Genomic DNA, 19,907 nt, shown 5'->3' on the forward strand with positions numbered 1-19,907 from the left:
TCGCAAAATCATGAAACATTTCAAATAAGCGGAAAATCATGGCTTACGCAGCAATTTAATCTGTTTAGTGAGTACCCCTATTGTACTTTTTCTTTACAAATACAGGGTGCGGCAGGAAAAAATGCGAAAAGTTCAAGGCACTATTACACGCTAAATATGGGATATGTATGACTATTTTTTCATGACAGTGTATCAGTCAATGTCTATATTCTAGCACTGAAAAATAAAAATGAACATATTTGATGTTTAACATGTGATAATGTAGGCCTAATTAGCGGATATCAATAAACTGCGCGCCCAATGGTCATTAAACAAAATGACTATAACAGTAACAAAATTAGCTCAAATTCGATGAACAACCAGACCACACTGATCCAGAGCCATGTAGTTTCACATACCAGATGAAATAAGTACATATATTTGATGATATTGTAGAGAAAATCAAAAATTTTGTTTTATCAGATGCGAAATTTAGCGACCTGTGCGATTTTCTGCGGTTTGAAAATTCTGGTTGTCTTCATCTGCAGGCGCCGCCCTGTAAAGGTTAGTGACCAAAATGGGAAATTTTTTAATTAACTTTTCAGAAAACTAGCCCATTATAGATCATGGAACGTTGAAACATAGATTGGTTAATGACAAAAGGACGAAAATGAGGTTTGAAGTTGAAAAACACTTTCGCATTTTTTCCTGCCGCATACTGTATTTGACAAAATGCTTAAACGTCATGCTATTTACTAGTGTACTTTCATACAGAAGAAAATTAAAATGATCTAGATTGAACGCCCCTAGTTGTTACTTCAGTACATATGACCAAGTCAGCAACTAGGAACCGGTGAAATACCTTCTTAAGACCAGGATTGTAAAATGGCAAAAAAAAATGTCATTTGGTTATTTGCCTATTTCACTGCCCCCAGCAAGAAATGTGGATCGGAGATATCGTTATTTCACTATAACTAGTTGAAGATTTGTGTTCACGGTTTGAAATTTGCATTAGAAATGGTAGAATTGGAAAAAGTCATGACATTTCCGTGACATTTCACAATCATGCTTGAGACTGAGACTAACAGGCATCATCAGTATTTAAGTGTTGATGATACTCTATTTTTAGGCGTCAGATTGCAGATCAATGTCAGAAAGGGGGAAGAAGTGATGATACATACGTGCACATATGTGCGTATGTGCATGTTCACGCGTATGTTGGAGCCAGGGATGGAGAATGTCGCGGAATATCATGAAAAAAAAATGGGAATCAGCTGTTCGACAGAGGGCCAAATTAATTGGTTCATGTATTGCCGTGCAGTAAGGCGATAGATTTGTGAATATTAGGGTTGCCAATTTGTAGGCGTGAATACGATAGACTGACTACACTTTTTTGTGAAGTTAGAAGGATGAGGAACAGCTTTTCAACCCGTTTCTAGCTCTAGCAATGGCTATGAGCATTTGTGCATGAGTGGTTTACTTAGAGACGAGGGAAAAAGTAGATACAATGATATCAGTGCTGTCATGGCAAAATCTGAGCTGGTTACTCAAGGTTTCCCTATACTGGTACGCTCCCAAGAAAATGACTTCACTCACCATTGCGCCACATTAAGATTTTTTCCGGGAAAACCTTTCCGTGCATTATTATTTCACTTAAGTTTTCTGTGTGAAGAATTAGCTTTAGTTAAAATTCACAAATACAAAGAAATTAAAAAAAAACTTAACTTTTCTGTAATTTTCGGAGAGTCAATCTTGCTGGAATTTCTTTTATAAGATTTAGAAGATTTTTTCTTAAAATTTCAAAAAATTATTCTGGATCACCTCCATGAACACCGTTAAACATTGCCATTTACCGCTCGTTTCATACGATACATGATTTATCAATAAAAACCATATAAAACGAGCGATGAATAGTGACATCATGGTACAGAAAAAAAGATTCTTGCAGAATTCCCTAGAATAATTTATGCAAGAACTCTTCTTAGAATTCCTTTTTAGAACAATCTTTCCGAAATGCATCCCTGTAACGGATTTTATTGAACATTTCTCCAAGAATTCCTTCAAAGATTCTTTCAGGATTTTTCCTAGGCACTTTTTCAGAAGTTCTCAAACATTCATCTTGAAACTGATCTACGGGTTTCCTCAGAATTTTCTTCTAAATTCCTTCTTGGGTTCTTTAGGAGATTCCTACAATCATTGCTACATTAGCTCATGCTTGTATGTTTTCAAACAGAAATATTGGAAGAATTTTTTCAGGAGTTTTACTTTGGGATTCCTCCTAAAATTTTCCTAGAAATTTCTCAAGAAAATCTTCTAGGAATTTCTCTCCACCAAACATTCATTAAAAAGATTTTTTTTTATTTTCTCCTTGAATTCCCCATTGGGGTAAAAATTTCCGAAAAAAAAACAATTTTTCCTTTGGGATATCCGAAAATTCGAAACTCTTATCGATTTTTCGTTTGGTCCCTTCTTAGGGTGACAATATCGGAAAATTTATCGATTTTTCCTTTACCACAAAATTTCAAAAAAAAAATCAATACTTTCTGTAATCCCCTCTTGAGGTATGAATTTCCGATTTTTTTTCATTTTTCCTTGGTCCCCCTTGGATTAACAATATAAGAAAATTCATCGATTTTTCCTTCGGGATATTTTCCGGAAATTATTAAATTTGAAGCAAGATTTGGAGAAGAAATTTCCCCCTTTTGAGTGAAAAAATTTTTTTTGTGCCGCTTTGGGATAAAAATTTCCGGAAATTTTAAATCTTTTCTTCGGTCCCTACATGGGGTAACATTATCGGAAAATGAATCGGTTTCAATATTTTCTTTAATCCCCCCCTTGGGGTAAAACGCCGAAAATAAATAATTATTCTTTTGGTCCCTCTTTGGAGTAATCATTTCGGAGAAATTATCGATTTTTCCTTTTGTCATCCCTTGAGTTACAAATTTCGGAAAATTTATCATTTTTTCCTCTGGCCTCCCTAGGAATAAAAATTTCCCCAAATTTTCAATTTTTCCCCTGGGCCCCTTTTCGGAATAAAATATCAGAAAATTGAACGATTTTTCCATTAATCCTTCCTTGGGTTGCAAATTTCCGAAAATTTTTAATTTTTCTTTTAGTTCTCCTTGTGGTAAAACTTTCCGAAAATTTCGAAACAATCGATTTATCCTTTGGTCCTCCTTTGAAGTTAAAATTTCCAAAAATTTTCATTTTTTTCTTCCTTCCCTTTGTGGTAAAAATTTCCGAAAATTTTAAGTTTTTTTGGTAGGTCCCCCTTGGAGTAAAAATTTCCGAAAATCTTAAATTTTTCTACGATTTTTTATCCGAAAATCCTAAAAATTTATGAAAGGTAAGAAAATTTCCGAAAATTCAAAATTTTTCTTTGGTCTTTTCTTGCCCCTTTTTGGTAAAAATTTCCGATATTTTCAATTTATCTTTTAGTTCTTTAGTCCCCTCTTGGGGTAGAAATTTCCGAATATATCAATTTTTTCCTTGGGGTAAAAGTTTCCAAAAATTGACAATTTTTTCTTTGGAGTCAATATTTTCAGAAATTTTTCAATTTTTGTCCCACCTTGGGGATATTCCAAAAACTTTCAACTTTACTTTTGGTTCCTTTTTAGGATAAATTTTCAATTTTTCTTTGATCACGCTTTAGTGTAATTGTTCCCTAAAATTTTCAATTTTTTCTGTGAAAATTTCCGAAAGTTTTCAATTTTTCCTAATGTTTCCCATGAGATAAAAAATTCCGAAAATTTTATTTTTTTTTTTCCTGTTGCCCCCTCTTGAAGTATACAATTTAGACATTTTTTCAGGATTCTATCAAAATTTATTTTCCAAAGATTGTGTCAACAATACCAGCAGATATTACACCAGCATCTATTTTTGAGCATTTTTCAAAAAAAAAAATAATTTCGCAAAGGAATGTTCAGTTCTTCCAGATATTATTTCAAAGATTCCTTCAAAAATTCATTGTGTTTTATTTTCCGGTGCTTATCCGAAGTATTTCTTCAGAATTATCAACAATGTTTCTGCATTTTTGAGAATTTTTGTGTACAAATCCTTTCAAAAATTGTATTTTTTTTCCTGAGAAGAGGTGTCACTAGAAGTTCTTCAAAGGAATTATTCAAAAAAATCTCCGGGGATCAATAAATTTACGATTGAGGGATGTCTTCGAAGACTCCACCAGTACCTTTGTCTGCAGACATTTTTGAGAGTTTTCTCTAGGCATTCCTCCACGGATTTTTTTTTCTGTAATTTGATCAGAAAATTTTCAAGCATTTTTTTTTACTTGGAATTACTTGCACTTGCATAAGTCACTCATGTTTTTTTTTGAGTATAAAGGGATATGCTAAGGTGTTTCTTCTGATATTCTCCTAAGGTATTATCATACATATTTATCCATAAATTGATTAAAAAGGTAACATTAGAAATGGCCTTGGAAGTACTCAAAAAAAATATTCTAGGAGTTGGCAAAGGTATCTCCAGGAGTTTTTAAGAGATAATGCTCCAGATATTTCTTGAAAATTCCTTCAGAGATTACTTAAGGCGAAACTGGAAGCATTTCCTCACTTTTTGGTTTTTGATTTTTTATTAAATAACGAAGCAATATTTTCAAAATCGGTTTTCGTGCATATGTAGAGTATGGATCAAGGTATCTTCTGAATTTTTTTGTGGTGGAAAATGTTTTTCGTTTTTGCAGAAACCATTTTTGAATAAAATTTCACAAAAAAATGGTTTCTGCAAAAATGGAAAACCTTTTCCACCTCAAAAAAATTCAGAAGATACCTTGATCCATACTCTACATGTGCACGAAAATCGATTTTGAAAATATTGCTTCGTTATTAAATAAAAAATCTAAAACCAAAAAAATGAGGAAATGCTTCCAGTTTCGCCTTAACTCTAGTCGTCCATAGGGGTCATTATGACCCAGATAGGCACTCCGAGCGTGCACTACGTCAGCGGGCTGAGCTTTTGCTGATGCATGAAGATGGTTAAAGAATTCTTGAATATTTTTTGTGTAATTGCTGGAAGAACTTCTAAAAAATTCCTAGAGAAATATCTGAATAAATTCTTCAGGGACGTCTACAGACATCCTAGAGATACTTCAGACGGAACTTGCAGAAATTACTGAAGAAATTTCTCAAAGAATTCTTGGAGAAATCCCTGGAAGAATTTCCGAAGGAATCGCTGTAGGATTTGTAGAGAAATTTTTAGAAGTTCTGAAAAACCTTTGAAGAAATCCCTTGCTGAAAATCTTGCAGATATTCCGAAGAAGTCTCTGAAGATAAAAATATCTCCTCGAAGGAATTTCAAAGGAATCAGAGCGGGAAAGAGGCCATGAAGGAATTTCTGAAGAAATCACTGGGAAATTCTTGAAGGAATCCCAGGAAAAAAAAATTCGTCAGACTACCTGGAGAAATACCTGGCGAAACTTCTCGGGAATCCCTTGGTGGAATTATAAGGGAAAAAAAATCAGGATTTCATGGGAAAATTTCTTGGAGAATATTTTTATCATATTTTTGGAGAAAAAAACTGAAAATATGAACAAATTCTGCAGGGATCACTAAATAGGAGATATTTGTGATGGAAACAAAAAAGCAATTTCTAAAAAAAACCTTGTGAGAAATTCTGCAGAAATCACTAATGAAATTTCTCAAAGAATAATTCAGAAAAATTTCCGAAGAATTTCCGAAGCAATCGCTGTAGGATTTGTAGAGAAATTTTTAGAAAAAAAAACATCTGAAAACTTCATGAAGAAGTTTTGAAAAAATCCCTTGCTGAAAATCCTGAAGAAATCCCTAAAATTCTGAAAAAATCTCTGGAGATAAAAAATATCTCCTCAACGGAATATCAGCAGGAAGTTAACTCCAGGGAAATTCTTGAAGGAATCCCAGGAGAAATTTCTTAAGAACTTTCTGAAGAAATACCTGGCGAAACTGGAATTCTTAGGAAAACAAATCAGGATTTCACAGAAATAATACCTGGAGGAATCCTTTAATCAAATTCTTGCAGAATTTTCTGAAAGTATTCTTGGAGAAATCTGTGGAATTTTTGAAAAAAAAATCTGACAAGATCCCTAGGAAAAATCGAGGTATTTCTAAAGAAATTTCCGTGCAAATTCGTAGGAAATGTTTTTGAATGTATTTGTTATAGAACTTATTGGAGTTATCCTTGAAGAAAATGTCGAATAAACATGCAGGAATCTCTAGAGAAATGTCTGCCTGAATCACTGAAAATAGTAATAGAAAAACCTCTGAAGAGAATTCCTGCAAGATTTTCTGGATGAATCAGGGCACATTCAAGTGGGAATTTTCAATGGAATCTCTAGAGCAGTTCATGAACAAATCTCCGGTGGACTTTCTGTGGAAATACCTGAACGAGTTTCAGGAAATACCTGAACGAATTTCTTGGAAAATCTTCCAAAGAAACCGCCGAAAAAAAATATGGAAAAGGCTTTGAAAACATTTCTAAAGAAATCTCTGCAAAAACCTGAAGCAATCGCAGGTGAAATTTCCGATGAACATTTCAAACAAATCTCTTGAAAATTGTAATGTAATTCCTGGGGAATAGCTGCAGGATTTTTTAGAAATCTACCCAAAACAATAATTGAAGAAATTCGTGGAGACATTCATGAAAGATTCTTAACTGTTATGTGTCCGACAAACTTTTTGATTTTTTCTTCACTGTGCTTTTCAAATGGGCGCTGGGTACCCGGGTACCCTGTCGGCCACATAAGGGTTAAAGTATCCCTGGCAGAATTCTTCGAAAAAATGCTGGAGAAGTTTCTGTAGGAAACTTTTTAGATTTTAATAAAGAATTTCTGTAGAATTTCTGTAGAAAGAATCCAAGGATTAGTTAAAAAAAAAACTCATAGAATATTTCGTTGAACTTGTTATCCTTGGACAAGTATTTAGAGGAATCTCAGGAGAAACTTGAAAACATCTTCAGGGAAATTTCTAAAAAAAATCACTGGTAAAAAATCTGAAAGAATCTTTGTAAGAACTTTTGAAGGAGTCTGCGGAAGATTTTCTAAGAAAAACCTTGGAGAAATTTCATTTCTGGAGGAGCCTTGGCTTTTCTTAAAGTCATTTTCTGAAAGAATTTCTTCTGATTTTCTGAAACCCATTCTTGAAGGAATCCGCGAGATTTTTTGAAGAAACCCGATAAAGCTTTTCTAGAGGAATTTTTAGATAAGATTTTGAAGCAATTCATGGAAGGTGTTCTAAAAACTTTCATAATAAGTTCATAGTAGACTTTCTGAAAAAAGATACTGGAAATTTTGATAAAGAATAAGAAATTCATCAAGCAATATCAGAATGAAAACAGGTAAAGTTTTCTAAAAATGTACCCAAATTAATTTTTATGGTATTCTCCAGAAAACTATGGAAAAAAATGTGGACACCCAGTTTGTGGGGCAATCATTGAATAAATTTCAGATGAAACCCCTTATTATATTCTTATCTTCATATATTCTTACCTAAAGGAGTTAAATTAATTCGAAATAATTTACCGCAAACATTTGGCATGCCGCATTTATTATGGGTCATATAGTAGAGAAATATCTGCCTGAATCACTGAAAGTAATAGTGGAAGAATCTGTGGAGGAAGTCCTGCAAGGTTTTCTGGATGAATCGCTGAAGAAATTTTAGGAAACATTCAAGTGGGAGTTTTCAATGGAATCCCTTGAGCAGTTCTACAACTAAGAACAACTATCTGGTGGACTTCCAGAAGAAATGTCTGAACGAATTTCTTAAGAGGGCATTTCTAAAGAAATCTCTGCAGAAAATTCTAAAGCAATCGCTCGAGAAATTTTCGATGAACTTTACAAATGAATCCCTGTTTTTTATTTTAAAGAAATTCATGGGGGAGTAGCAGACGGAATTCATAGGAACCTACCTAAAAGAATTCTTGGAGACATTTTTGAAGAGATTTAGGAGGTAATAAATGAAAAAGTCCTGGAGATTGTTTTTCAAATATCCCTGGAAGAATTCCAAAAAAATGCTGGAGGAGTTTCTGTAAGATTTTTTAGATTTCAAGATCGAATTCCTGAAGTAAATTCTGAAAGAATCCAAGGAATAATTAAAAAAAACCATAGAAGATTTCGTTGGGTTTGTTGTCCTTAGACAAGTCTTTGGAGGAATATAACGAGGAGTTTGTGGAAACATCTCCAGGGAAATTTATAAAAGAATCGCTGGAAAAAAAAATCTGAAGGAGTCTTTGGAAGAACTTCTGAAGGAGTCTGCGAATGATTTTTCAAAGAAATCCTTGAAGAAATACGTTTTTGGAAGCTATGGAAACTATGAATATGAAATATTTTAATACTTTTCTAAAATAATTTTAGTGTTATTTTAAAACTGTGTCATCAGCTGTAGTCGGATTTACCCTCAGAGCAAAGGTAATTAAACTAGAGACGACCACAAGTGCGTCACTCTCCGCGTTCGACCGCCTTATCTGCGCGGTCAGAATCGTTTCGCAACCTATGGTCCAATTAGTGCAGCAATAAAACAAAATTGTAATGCTGGAATTCCATGGGCAACGGACAGACAGAGCAGCACATCTCCCAAGCACAGTGCGATTCGGTTATTCCGCCACACTTTCAGCTGGGAAGATTGATGAGTGCGTTTTCATAGCAGAGTTGCAAAGAAATTGGCGCCCCCAAAGCCCAACACGGTGGCGTTGTTGGTCCGATCCGAAAATAGAACCAAACCAACGATGATAAAGTTTAGTTTTCAGTTGATTGAACTCTTATCGTTGTTCAGAGAGAGAGAGTGATTGGTTGTGGTTGCTCGTGTAGGAAGATACGGGCACAAAACACACGGGAACCAACGCGATTCCGGAAAATCAAAACAAAAACAATCGTTAAACTTCAATTGGTGCAACGAGGGGAGAAAAAAAAGGTGAACGTAAACAGGAACAAGTTCGAAGCAATAACCCTCAAGTGGTGTTGTTCTTCTAGTTCGGAACGAAATTTAAAAAAAAAAAACGGAGATGATTGATTGAATTAAAATTTGTTTGTTTTACGGAGTAATCAATCAGTATCGGTACATTATACATATGGATCGAGTGGTGGTGGTGTGGTACATGGGATTGTGGGTACTTACTTGTTCACACCGCGTGTATTCCATATTGGATGAATCGATGGTTTTCTTCGCGGCAGCATCGATAAGATCGATTGAGGATGATTCATCAGGTTTGTTTGATAAGCAACATGTTGATACTCTGGAGCAGCTGTGTTACTCTTAATGACGGATAATCACATTTCACTGATGTTTCACTAAGGTAACACTTCTTGGAACACTTTTATCAGTTGTTTTTCCTTATATTGTTTTCACAACACAATAATAATATCCTTTAGGAATGAAAACAAACCTCTGGTCGTTTACAAATCGGAAAACCCTCGAGTTGTGCCTCATCTTCATAGTAATCTCAACACACAGTCTACAAGAATTCCTCTCCCAAAACGGCATCCACGCACCAACGTGAACCTATGCCAAACAGACATTTTCCAATCCCTCAGTCATGCGCTGCGCATGGACTTACGCAGACAACGATTTCTCACGATTTGCCGTGTGCAAGCGATCATCACCTTCTTTTCCTTTTCCCACATTGACCAGCAATTGTCAGACAACCGCTATCCTCATCTAGAACAGATTATCACCAACACTTACACACTGAAGACACCTGTGAGTTCCAAACAGTTTTTTTTTTCATTTTCAATGGTTAATACTTTAATTAAGATTATTTTTTCACAAAAGCTTCATGTTCTTATGATAAATACAAATTCAAGAGACTTCTTTTGTACTACTGTTTGTTTCTTGTTTATTTGTTCACATTTTTATTCGTGAAATGAGATTTTGGGGGTAGTGCTCTGCCTCCCTCTACCCTAAATTCGGACCTTCTGAATGGACCCTTTTTTAAGCCATGGAATGGGGGTGCATAAATTGAAAATGACATCAAATAAACCAGGGTATTAAAAAGCTACTTTAATTGAGGATAGGGTAAGTAATCAAAATTTGAACCAAATTGCGGCTTTCTGAAGCAGTGCAAATTTCAAGTCATTTTTTCTCCCACATGGAAATAATTTACTACGACAAAATCGTATGTACATGAAAGACACGGGTATAAGCTTTCAGTTAAATGGTAAAAAGTTTGTATTTGCACCGAATTTCATTGAAATATTCGATTTTTCATCAACAAAGATTTTAATCTTAATTTGAACCAATTCTAATCTTAATTTGAACTACTGGCGGCAGCAACTCGAGCAAAACACAAAACAGCCAATTCCATGCTAAACAATTAAAAATCACATTAATCTGCTAATTCTCATACCTATTTTTCATTAGGCAGTGGAATCTCAACTAAGAATGTTCGAAATTCTTTAGGAATTTGGAAACTAAATTTGGAATTTTTCATCCTCCAAGAGTAAACAAAGCAACCACTAGCGCAATCTATAGGCCAACACTAGAAGCTTACCCCCGTTTACTAGTTCAAATTTAGATTACAAATGGTTCAACTTAAGATAACATTCTCCAAGTAAGAATCACTCAAATTTGATAATTTTATGACAAATAATGCGGAATATTATTCAGTTGGTCGATTCTACGATAAATAAGCTTTCATTTGACGTGTTCACTCATTGCGTGTGATGCAATGAATGAGCTGTATGGGTGCACCGAAAATGGGCTTTCTCTGGGGTGGAATAGGTGAAATCACAGTGATTTTTCAATTGCTTATTTTCGATGGCAAAAACGCCTTTTTCAATGCTTTTAAAGCTTATGTTATCAGATTATATTACGGAAAACTGTTTCACAGCTTTTCGGGACAATATTTGCCCAAAAAGTACGTCATTTCAATGAGTTTCGAAATGGTTCAAATTAAGATTACATTTTGACTAGTTCAAATTTTGATTTCTTACCCTACTTAAATCGAGAGAACAGGTTTTACTAATGGGTGTTTGAGATGGGCTTTAGAAGGTTTACCGGTGGTTTTAGGGGTGTGTAAGAGGAGGGGGTTGCATGGGTTTTCAGGGGTGGTAAATGGGGGCAGCGTATTCTAGGGGGGTATCAGAGACGTTTCAAGGGGTACCGGAAGATGCCTTAAGCACCACAAAGGGTTTTCGTAGCCATTCCAGAGGATTTTCAGTGGGTTACATAGACGTTACTTACAGGGATGTTTTTGGTGGCGTTTTTGGGGGTTTCTGAAGGTTCCAGATGCGTTACAGGAGTTCTCAAGGGTTTTCAGAGGCATTACAGGAGGTTTCGGAGAATTTTTATCGGTTTCTGCCAGTGCTACGAAGTGTCAGTATCAATCGAGATTTAAAGCTGAAATTGAGATCTATTGAGATATGTAACCACCAGACTGGGTCAACAAAGTCGATTTTTTGGAACAAAGCTTTTTCGATTCCTTTTAGCGTCCAAAACAACTGTGCAAAATTTGGGAGTTAGTGGTTGCTTCCCCGTATTCCGCATTGAGATTGAAATTTTTATGGAACTTAGTATGGGAAAACGTAGGGTAGCGAACCACTTGGGCAGTGGCCGGCATTTTGGGCACGCTTCGCTATAACTCAGTCAATTCCAATCCAATTGACTTGAAATTTTGTACACGGCTAGATACTATACGTATCTCACCGCGTTTCAAAAATTGTGTCCATTGGTTCAAAATTGACTGAGTAATAGCAGAAAAGTGCCCAAAATAGGAGCCCTGCCAAGATGGTTCCACTTCCCTACTTTTTTGCATTTTTATCATAAATTGATTTTGTCCAAAACAGTTGGATCGTTTTGGACAAAAACAATTTATGATGACGTTAAAGTGTAGCCTAGGATATGCCGAAGACCTCAAGTTACCAAACGAATATTTTTTTTTCACAAGCGTCGGATCAATTTGCGGTCTTCGGCAAAGTTTTTCGGCATATCCTAGGCTACACTTTAACGTCATTAGTTACATGGTTTTATACAAAATAATTCAACTTATGAAAAAAAAGTATAAAAAGTGTATTTGGGTGACCTGAGACATAACCTTCGGAAAATACGCATTTTTTTAAGAAATCCTATAAACAGAAAAATGTTCAATATTTAGTGATCTAAGGATGCTCGAAAATGAGTTTGAGCTCAATTGAGCGACATCATTTCAAAAAAGCGTATCGGCTTTTGGAAACTACGTAACTTACTTGCTTACAAAGATGTGGATCGAATTTCATCACTCTCATGCATTTTTCACCCACTACCAAAAGAGGAGGATTTCGCCTTTCTATTAACGCTAATTATATTGCAATGAGATATGAATAACGATGCACAGCTTTGTGAGAAAATACTGTTACCAAATGCAGTTACGCACTTTTGAAATTTGCTTCGTAATCGTTACCTTTTTCTTTCCAATACTGTTCACAAATCGAGCGTAACATGTGATAAGGGCCTAGGTCGAAAATGTAAACAAACGAGATTATCCGTTATTCCTATCAAGTGTCACGTAACCTATCGATACACTTCCCCACCCACGCCAAAAAACCCCATTTTAACATGACTTTTTGAATAATTTTTTAAAGGGCCTAAGTAAGTGCATAGTTCCCTTTGGGCCTAAGTCGACGTAAAAGGGCCCAAGTTGGAGTAGATCTCAAATTTACTTAGGTTCTTTGGCATGTTATATGGATTATCTATGGTTTTGATTTTGTTCGGTAACAAAGTTGTCATCCGTTCTGGAGCAACATTTGAAAAGGGCATACAAGCATTGGTAAACAATTACTTCACACGTCGCTCCTGAGCCCCCATCAGCTTATTCACAAAAACTAAGACCGTTATCAGATAGAGCAAACATCGATCTTTCGGATAACGTTTTTCATTTGCGTGGGCGGGTTGCTGTTAAATATGCCCTACGGAGCGTTTTCGAAAAAAGACACAAGACCTCTTGGGCCCTTTTCAAATGTTGCTCCAGAATTCCTAATCGAACACAATCCATTCACTAACCGACCGAGCAAAACAACACCGCAAATGGCGTTTACCCAGGCAGTGTGAACCTCGTCCACGCACAACAGTGTACAACAGAAGCCCATTCAATTGTTCCCATTTCATCGTCCCGTGTTCGTCTCAACAGCCAGTCTCTATTATCCACGCTGCAGTAGGCAGCGTGGTTGATACAACCCACGCTCACTTGTTTTGCTTTGCGCTCTTTCATACCGACCAGCAATAGGCAGTGCGCACGTCACTACACAAACCAATATCGCCACCGTACTTGCCACTGTATATATAAGAGGCCCAATTTGAAAGTAGAATAGTTGTATAGCAATAGTCATCTCCCCAGCAGGCACGCTGCCTGTTTGGGGAAGATCGAATAAATTCAAATCGTTTCACCGATCAAATCGTTGTGTCATTATCACCGTTGTTGTCGTCGTCGTCCACTGGAGCACACTCGAGTCCGCTGATCTCCCGAGTGATCGAACAGATTTAAATCTGATTCTTTCTTGTATAATCCGGTAAAAGATAAGAAAATTTATGCAAACTAACTTCTTTTTGCTCAAAATTAGTTCAATAGGGCCTAAGTCGATTCGTAGTTGGTGAAAGGGCCAATGTACTAGGGTGATTTGCTTATTGTCGGAGGGTCAAAGTATTGGGGCCCAAGTCCATAAGCAATTTTAAAAGGGCCAATGTCCATTGCTGTTCGAAAATTTAATTTTTATGCTAGTTGTAGTATGCTATTTTTGGCGCTAGACAGCATATAGGGATCAGTTATGCGCGTAATTTGCTGCATCCGGTAACTAATTCAGTGTTTGATTTCTAAATAGGTTTTATTAATATACATACATGGAAACCTTCTCAAGCAGATTTATCAATGTTTACATTTTGGACTTAGGCCCTTATCACATGTTTCGCTAGAAATAATAAATGAAGTAAATGATTGGAACTAACGACAATTTTCAAAGTGTGTCTTCTATTTTATAGCGAGAATGGTGCCTGCCGTGTCGGATTGCTGATCATTCTGGGAAAGGAGAAGAAATGATTTTGCAGACCTTGGTTCGAGATCCGTCCGCTAGGTGGCACAAGTGTCAAAAACCTCTAAACTTAGATATTTCAGAATCCTGATGAGATAGAACGGTGTCGCCTTCGGCCAAGTTGTACAGCAAGCTAAGAGCTAATAGCTATCTGGTATCAGGTATCAGTAGGTCGGCTCTAGAGGCACGTTCTCCTCCATTCGGGAAAATCGCTATCTGACAATTGGATCAAAACATTCAAAGAAGCATATATCAAAGCTCTAATGAGATAGAAGTATGCCGTTATCAGAAAAGGTGATCAGCAGGTAACGAATTACCTAGGAACAACAACTTTGCTTCGAGCTTCCTCTGATAGGTGGCGCTAACATCTATATCTCAGAATCAGCATGAGATAGAGTTAAACCATCTTCGACAAAGTTGTTCAGAAAGCGAAGAACTATCTGACCATTAAATCTACGGTTCGTGATTTATCCGCTAGGTGGCGCCTAGTTTTTAAAAAGTTTAAATATTTATAACGCGAAACTCTAATGAGCTAGAGGTGTGACATTTTCTAGCAAAGTTGTTCATAAGGCACAGCACTATCTGTAATCTTGGTTCGAAATTCTTTTACGAAACGGCGCGAGCGTCAGAAACGATCAAACACCTATATCTAAGAATTATGATAAGTTTAAATGGTGCATTTAGCAATGATGTTCAGTAAGCTTAGTACGTTCTGTTGATGGAGTCCTTGAATTATAAATTATTCGCTAGGTGGCACCTCAAATAAAAATGCAAATGCGTGTTCTCGAAACCCTAAATGAGCTATAAGTAAGCCGACAGTAGTTCAAACTCATATATATCTAAATAGAAAAAGCTAGCAAGCTAATGGAGACTTATTTCGGTATTATTTGCTAGCCTGCGCCTTGTATCAACAAAAGACGTGTATCCCGAACCTCTAACTAGCTACAAGTTTGCCGTTTCCCGCAGAGCTAATCAGCAAGTTTAAAACTATTGGTAATGGAATTGTTTGTTCGACATCCATCACTTTGTACCACCATTTTAAATCGCTGTTTTCAAATTCTGATGAGTTACAATGATGCAGTCTTGTAGAATAACAGTGTTTACCAAATTTTGTTAGCCCTTAGTTGCATCAAAATCGGATATTTAAAAAAAGGTATCAGAAGTTTGGCTTAACCCTTTGAAGCCGGAGGGGTCATATATGACCCCGGCGATGAAACCGAGTATAACAACCATGTTCGAGACCAGCGAGGTTGCGACAGCAGCGGCGAAACAATTCGGCTTCAAAGGGTTAAGATGCACATTCTCTCAACAACAAGCCAATTTTGCACGGCAAACACCAATTGATTTGACGTTTCTTCTCAGCTTTGTACTGCGGTAGAGAAAAATACAAAGGTTGTACATTACTTCAGTGGTACCTTGCCCAAATTTTCCACGCATCGAGATAAGTCAAGAAATTTCAAAAGATCTGCGCAAACATTCCATGTCGTGTGTAGTAAACATGATACTGTGATCAGCGACGCCAGTAACGGAAATGCACGGGAATCCCTAGAGGAGTGGAGGGCTTCTTTATTAATATTTGTAGCCATCTTTAGAAAAGTTCCTGGATGAATCCCCGGTGGAATTCCAGCAGAAATCCTTACAGAAATCCGAAGAGAATTTTTTTGAGAAACTACTTATGAAATTCCTAGAGATCCCCCCCCTCTGGTCAAATTCTTCTCCGAAGAACTTTGAGAAATTCTAAGAGAAATACCTAGAAAACCCCTTAGAGAATCCTTAGAGGATACCTGAGAAAATGTTAAGAGGGATTACTGATGGGATCTCTACAGAAACCCATGGAGACATCTGGAAAACCCTGAAGATCCTGGCAAAATTCTTGAAGAAATTCTTGGAGAAACCCCTGGAAGAATACCTTGTGGAACTCCTAAATAAGTGCACAAAGAAATCCTTGTAGGAATTTCTGTTCCCCTGGGGAAATTCCTTCAGGAATACATGGTGGTGGCATGCCTGAGGAGAAAATTTTACAATCATGTCTGAGATATTTCGGGAGGAATCTTTGGTGAAATTCTCGAAAGAATCCCCGGAAGAATGGAGTGTCTTTACAGAATGCCTGAATGGATATTTAATGGTGTGGGATTTCCGGAAGAAACCCCCCGCGGAATCCGTAGAAGTATTCCCATATCAATCCCTTGTGGAATATCTCAAGGAATTCCTGGTAAAAGCCCTGAATCAATCCCTGAATGAAGCCCTGAATGGATTTTTGTACGAATACCTGGGAATATCTCTAGAGGAGCCCCTGAAGAAAATCCTAGAGAAATCTGTTGACGAATTCTGGTGGAATTCCTGCATCAATTCCATGAAGAACAACAAATATTGGATTGTGATCTATTGCAAAAATGGCACGGTATAAAAAAAACTTCTGATACGATATATTGTTTAAAAAGGTGGAATAGAGTAAAAGTAGTAAATTGATACTTTTTATTGGGTTGTTAATAAAAACTTTGATGGCATCCCGAACTGAAGACCCAACTGTCAGATAGTTCTTAGCTAGCTGAACAACTTTGCCGGACACGGTATCATTCTATCTTATCCGGATTCATAGTTAAAGAGTTTCACCTAGCGGACGAATCACGAACTAAAGCCGCCGTTGCCATATAGTTATTTACCTGCTGAACACTTCTACCAGTGCACATTATAGTTTCGAGATATATGGGTAATTATCTATATTACCAAGATTTGGGAGGAGGAAGTATTACCGGAAGAATGGATGGAAAGTATCGTATGTCCCATCAAGGGCGACAAGTTGGATTGCGGGAACTACCGCGCGATCACACTACTGAGCGCTGCCTACAAGATACTCTCTCAAATTTTATGCCGCCGTCTATCACCGATTGCAAGAGAGTTCGTGGGGCAATATCAGGCTGGATTTATGGGTGAACGCGCTACAACCAACGGACCAGATGTTCGCCATTCGCCAGGTGTTGCAGAAATTCCGCGAATACAACGTGCCCACACATCACTTGTTCATCGATTTCAAATCGGCGTATGATACAATATATCGAGAACAGCTATGGCAGATTATGCACGAATACGGATTCCCGGATAAACTGATACGATTGATCAAGGCGACGATGAATCGAGTGATGTGCGTAGTTCGAGTATCAGGGACACTCTCGAGTCCCTTCGAATCTTGCAGAGAGTTACGGCAAGGTGATGGTCTTTCGTGCTTGCTGTTCAATATTGCTTCGGATTAGTCATTAATGTGTCGTAGACAAAGTACATGATGGCAAAGGGCTCCAGGGAGGAATGACTGCGCCCGCCACCCAGAATTTATATCGACGATGATGAAATCGAGGCGGTTGAAGAATTCGTGTGACTGGTGACCGCCGACAACGACACCAGCAGAGAAATTCAGAGGCGCATTGTGGCAGGAAATCGTGCTTACTTTGGACTCCGCAGAACTCTACGATTGAATAAAGTTCGCCGTAACACGAAGTTAACTTTCTACAAAACGCTGATTAGACCGGTAGCTCTCTATGGGCACGAAACATGAACCCTACGTGCAGAGGACCAACGCGCTGGAGTTTTCGAACGGAAGGTGTTGCGTACCATCTACGGCGGACTGCAGATGGAAGACGGGACTTGGAGGCGAATGAATCACGAGCTGCATCAGCTGCTGGGAGAACCAACCATCGTCCATACCGCGAAAATCGGGAGGCTACGGTGGACGGGCCACGTCATCAGAATGTCGGATAGCAACCCGACTAAAATGGTCCTCGAGAGTCATCCGACCGATACAAGAAGACGTGGTGCGCAGCGAGCTAGGTGGGTCGACCAAGTGGAGGATGATCTACGGACCCTACGTAGAGTGCGGAACTGGAGACAAACAGCCATGGACCGAGTGGAATTGAGACGGCTACTACGTACAGCAGAGGCCTTAACCTGATCGCTTGATTGATTGATTGGGCTAGAACTTTCTTGACACTAGGCACCACCTAGCGATAAGCCATGAACCTATTGTCAGATAGTCCTTAGCTTGCTGAACAACTTTGCCGAAGGCGGCATCAATCAATTTCATCAGAATTCTGGTCAGAAATATAGAGGTTTGAACATTTTTCCCACTGGCACCGCCTAGCGGACCAATCTCGAACCAAAGTCGCCGTTGTCAGATAATTTTTCGTTCGTTAAACAACTTTGCTGAAAACCACACACTACTAGCTCGTTAGAGTTTCGAGATATACGTGTTTGAACTTTTTTGACGCTAGGAGCCACCTAGCGAATAAATCACGAACCATAGACTCAATCGTCAGATAGTTCTTAGCTTAAGTCAAACAAACAGAACAAACCATTGAATACAAACTGTCATTTTCAATGTAGAAGAACTGGTTTCTCTAAAATTTGCTAAATTAGCCAGATCAACTCAGCCTTTGGCTTATCTTGAGTCAGCTACATTTTTGCAAGGTTTTACAATTTCATAGTTCACTGTCCGCCATCAAAACATTCAACAAACACTTTTGCACTCAAAAAGCTCCACAAATAACACAACTACGACCTCATAATGTAATCGCACTAGTACAGATCTTCTTTTTTGCAAGCCTCGTTTGTTCAAGCGCCGATCAACGACAACTGCTGATAACAACATCTTCCACTCACTGACGGCGACTGGTTACACACCGGACATTCTATTACAAACGATCACCATTCTCGCTTATTGCTCACTCAAAACACGCCACAACGTTAGTCCATTAATTAGAACCAACAGGCAACTGAAACAGCTTTATTTTTAACTTCTGACCAATTCTGCGCCACTTCTAAACCACTTCCCCGTCGTTATCGACGATCACTTTGGGATACACGACGGCACATTCATTCAATTTTCTTCCTGTCGGAAACCACCGCGCTCCGTGGCAATCCATTTCGTAACCCTGTTGTGGGAGGGTGTTGCTGCACTGAATGCATTCGTTGCCTAACTTCTTTCGCCAAAACCGAAAAAAAAGCCGGAGGTTTCGGGACTCCAGGCCTAACACACACCGCAAAGTCTACTTTCACACCGCAATGATCGCGAACCGCGCTCCGAACCGTGCAATCAAACACTCATTCACGAACGAACGACCGAACGGACGTGGCGCACCGCTACTGCTACTGCCCTGCACTCGCTCGCTGATAGAGGAGCCCCTTCTGACTGAGGAGGAGACATATGTTTTTGTTTTTGGCCAGCCGACAACGACGATGATGATGTTGACGACGAGAGTGAGCGAGCTGGGTCGGCCAAAAGTACCAACAACATTCATCACCGCGCACCGCTTCATCATCATCGTTTACAACACAGCCAGTCATGCAGGCAGGCAGGGAGATCACCACATGAGAGTCTAGAGTACCGTCGACGCCGCCGCGCTCTGCTCTGTAATCATGGTCGTTGTCGTCGCGATGTGGAAAACTCCTCCGGTGGTATACTGAGGTACAGTGGTGGTCAGAAAAATTTGCAACGAAATCGATTTTTTTAGTTTAGTCAGTACAAGTGGACTATGAAGAAGGTGGATGCTTTGATGCACAAAACAGCATGGAACAGAGCGATATGCGGAAGTTTTAAGAAGCTGTGAATGGCATCCAGAGAAAAACTGCGCCGTTTTCCCCTAAATGTTCTTGCATTTTATCACGTTGTTAAACGGGGGATCATTAGCACGTCAGTAAGCCATCAAACAGTTGAAAACAGTATGCCAAAACGGCTTTGCCGGAAGAACGACAGACACAGAGAAATTTGAATGGAGTAGCAGGTCTTCGATATGATGGATGTTTGAATCGAGACGAACCCTAAAATCAAGCGATTGGCTTGAAAGCAGGTACAGGTTTCCATTAGGCGTCAATTCAATCGATTATGATGCAAAACCATTGACCTACACTGTACCTCCTCAGTTTATACCACAGTTTATGCACATGAACACAATTTCACATA

At 38.1% G+C, this 19,907-nt stretch overlaps 2 long non-coding RNA genes across 2 annotated transcripts in view; both read right to left on the reverse strand.

Moving 5' to 3' along the window:
* Positions 1-19,907, reverse strand: part of LOC134287592 (uncharacterized) — a 210,017-nt gene that overhangs the window by 178,519 nt on the left and 11,591 nt on the right. The gene's annotated exons all lie outside the window — the stretch shown is intronic.
* On the reverse strand, positions 9,154-18,392 carry LOC134287593 (uncharacterized). Its single transcript, XR_009997392.1, has 2 exons — positions 18,301-18,392; positions 9,154-9,325 (listed from the first exon to the last, which is right to left on the reverse strand). It is a non-coding gene; the product is annotated as an uncharacterized LOC134287593 (long non-coding RNA).

This window comes from Aedes albopictus, chromosome 2, assembly GCF_035046485.1.
Source record: "Aedes albopictus strain Foshan chromosome 2, AalbF5, whole genome shotgun sequence".
Classification (NCBI taxonomy): domain Eukaryota; kingdom Metazoa; phylum Arthropoda; class Insecta; order Diptera; family Culicidae; genus Aedes; species Aedes albopictus.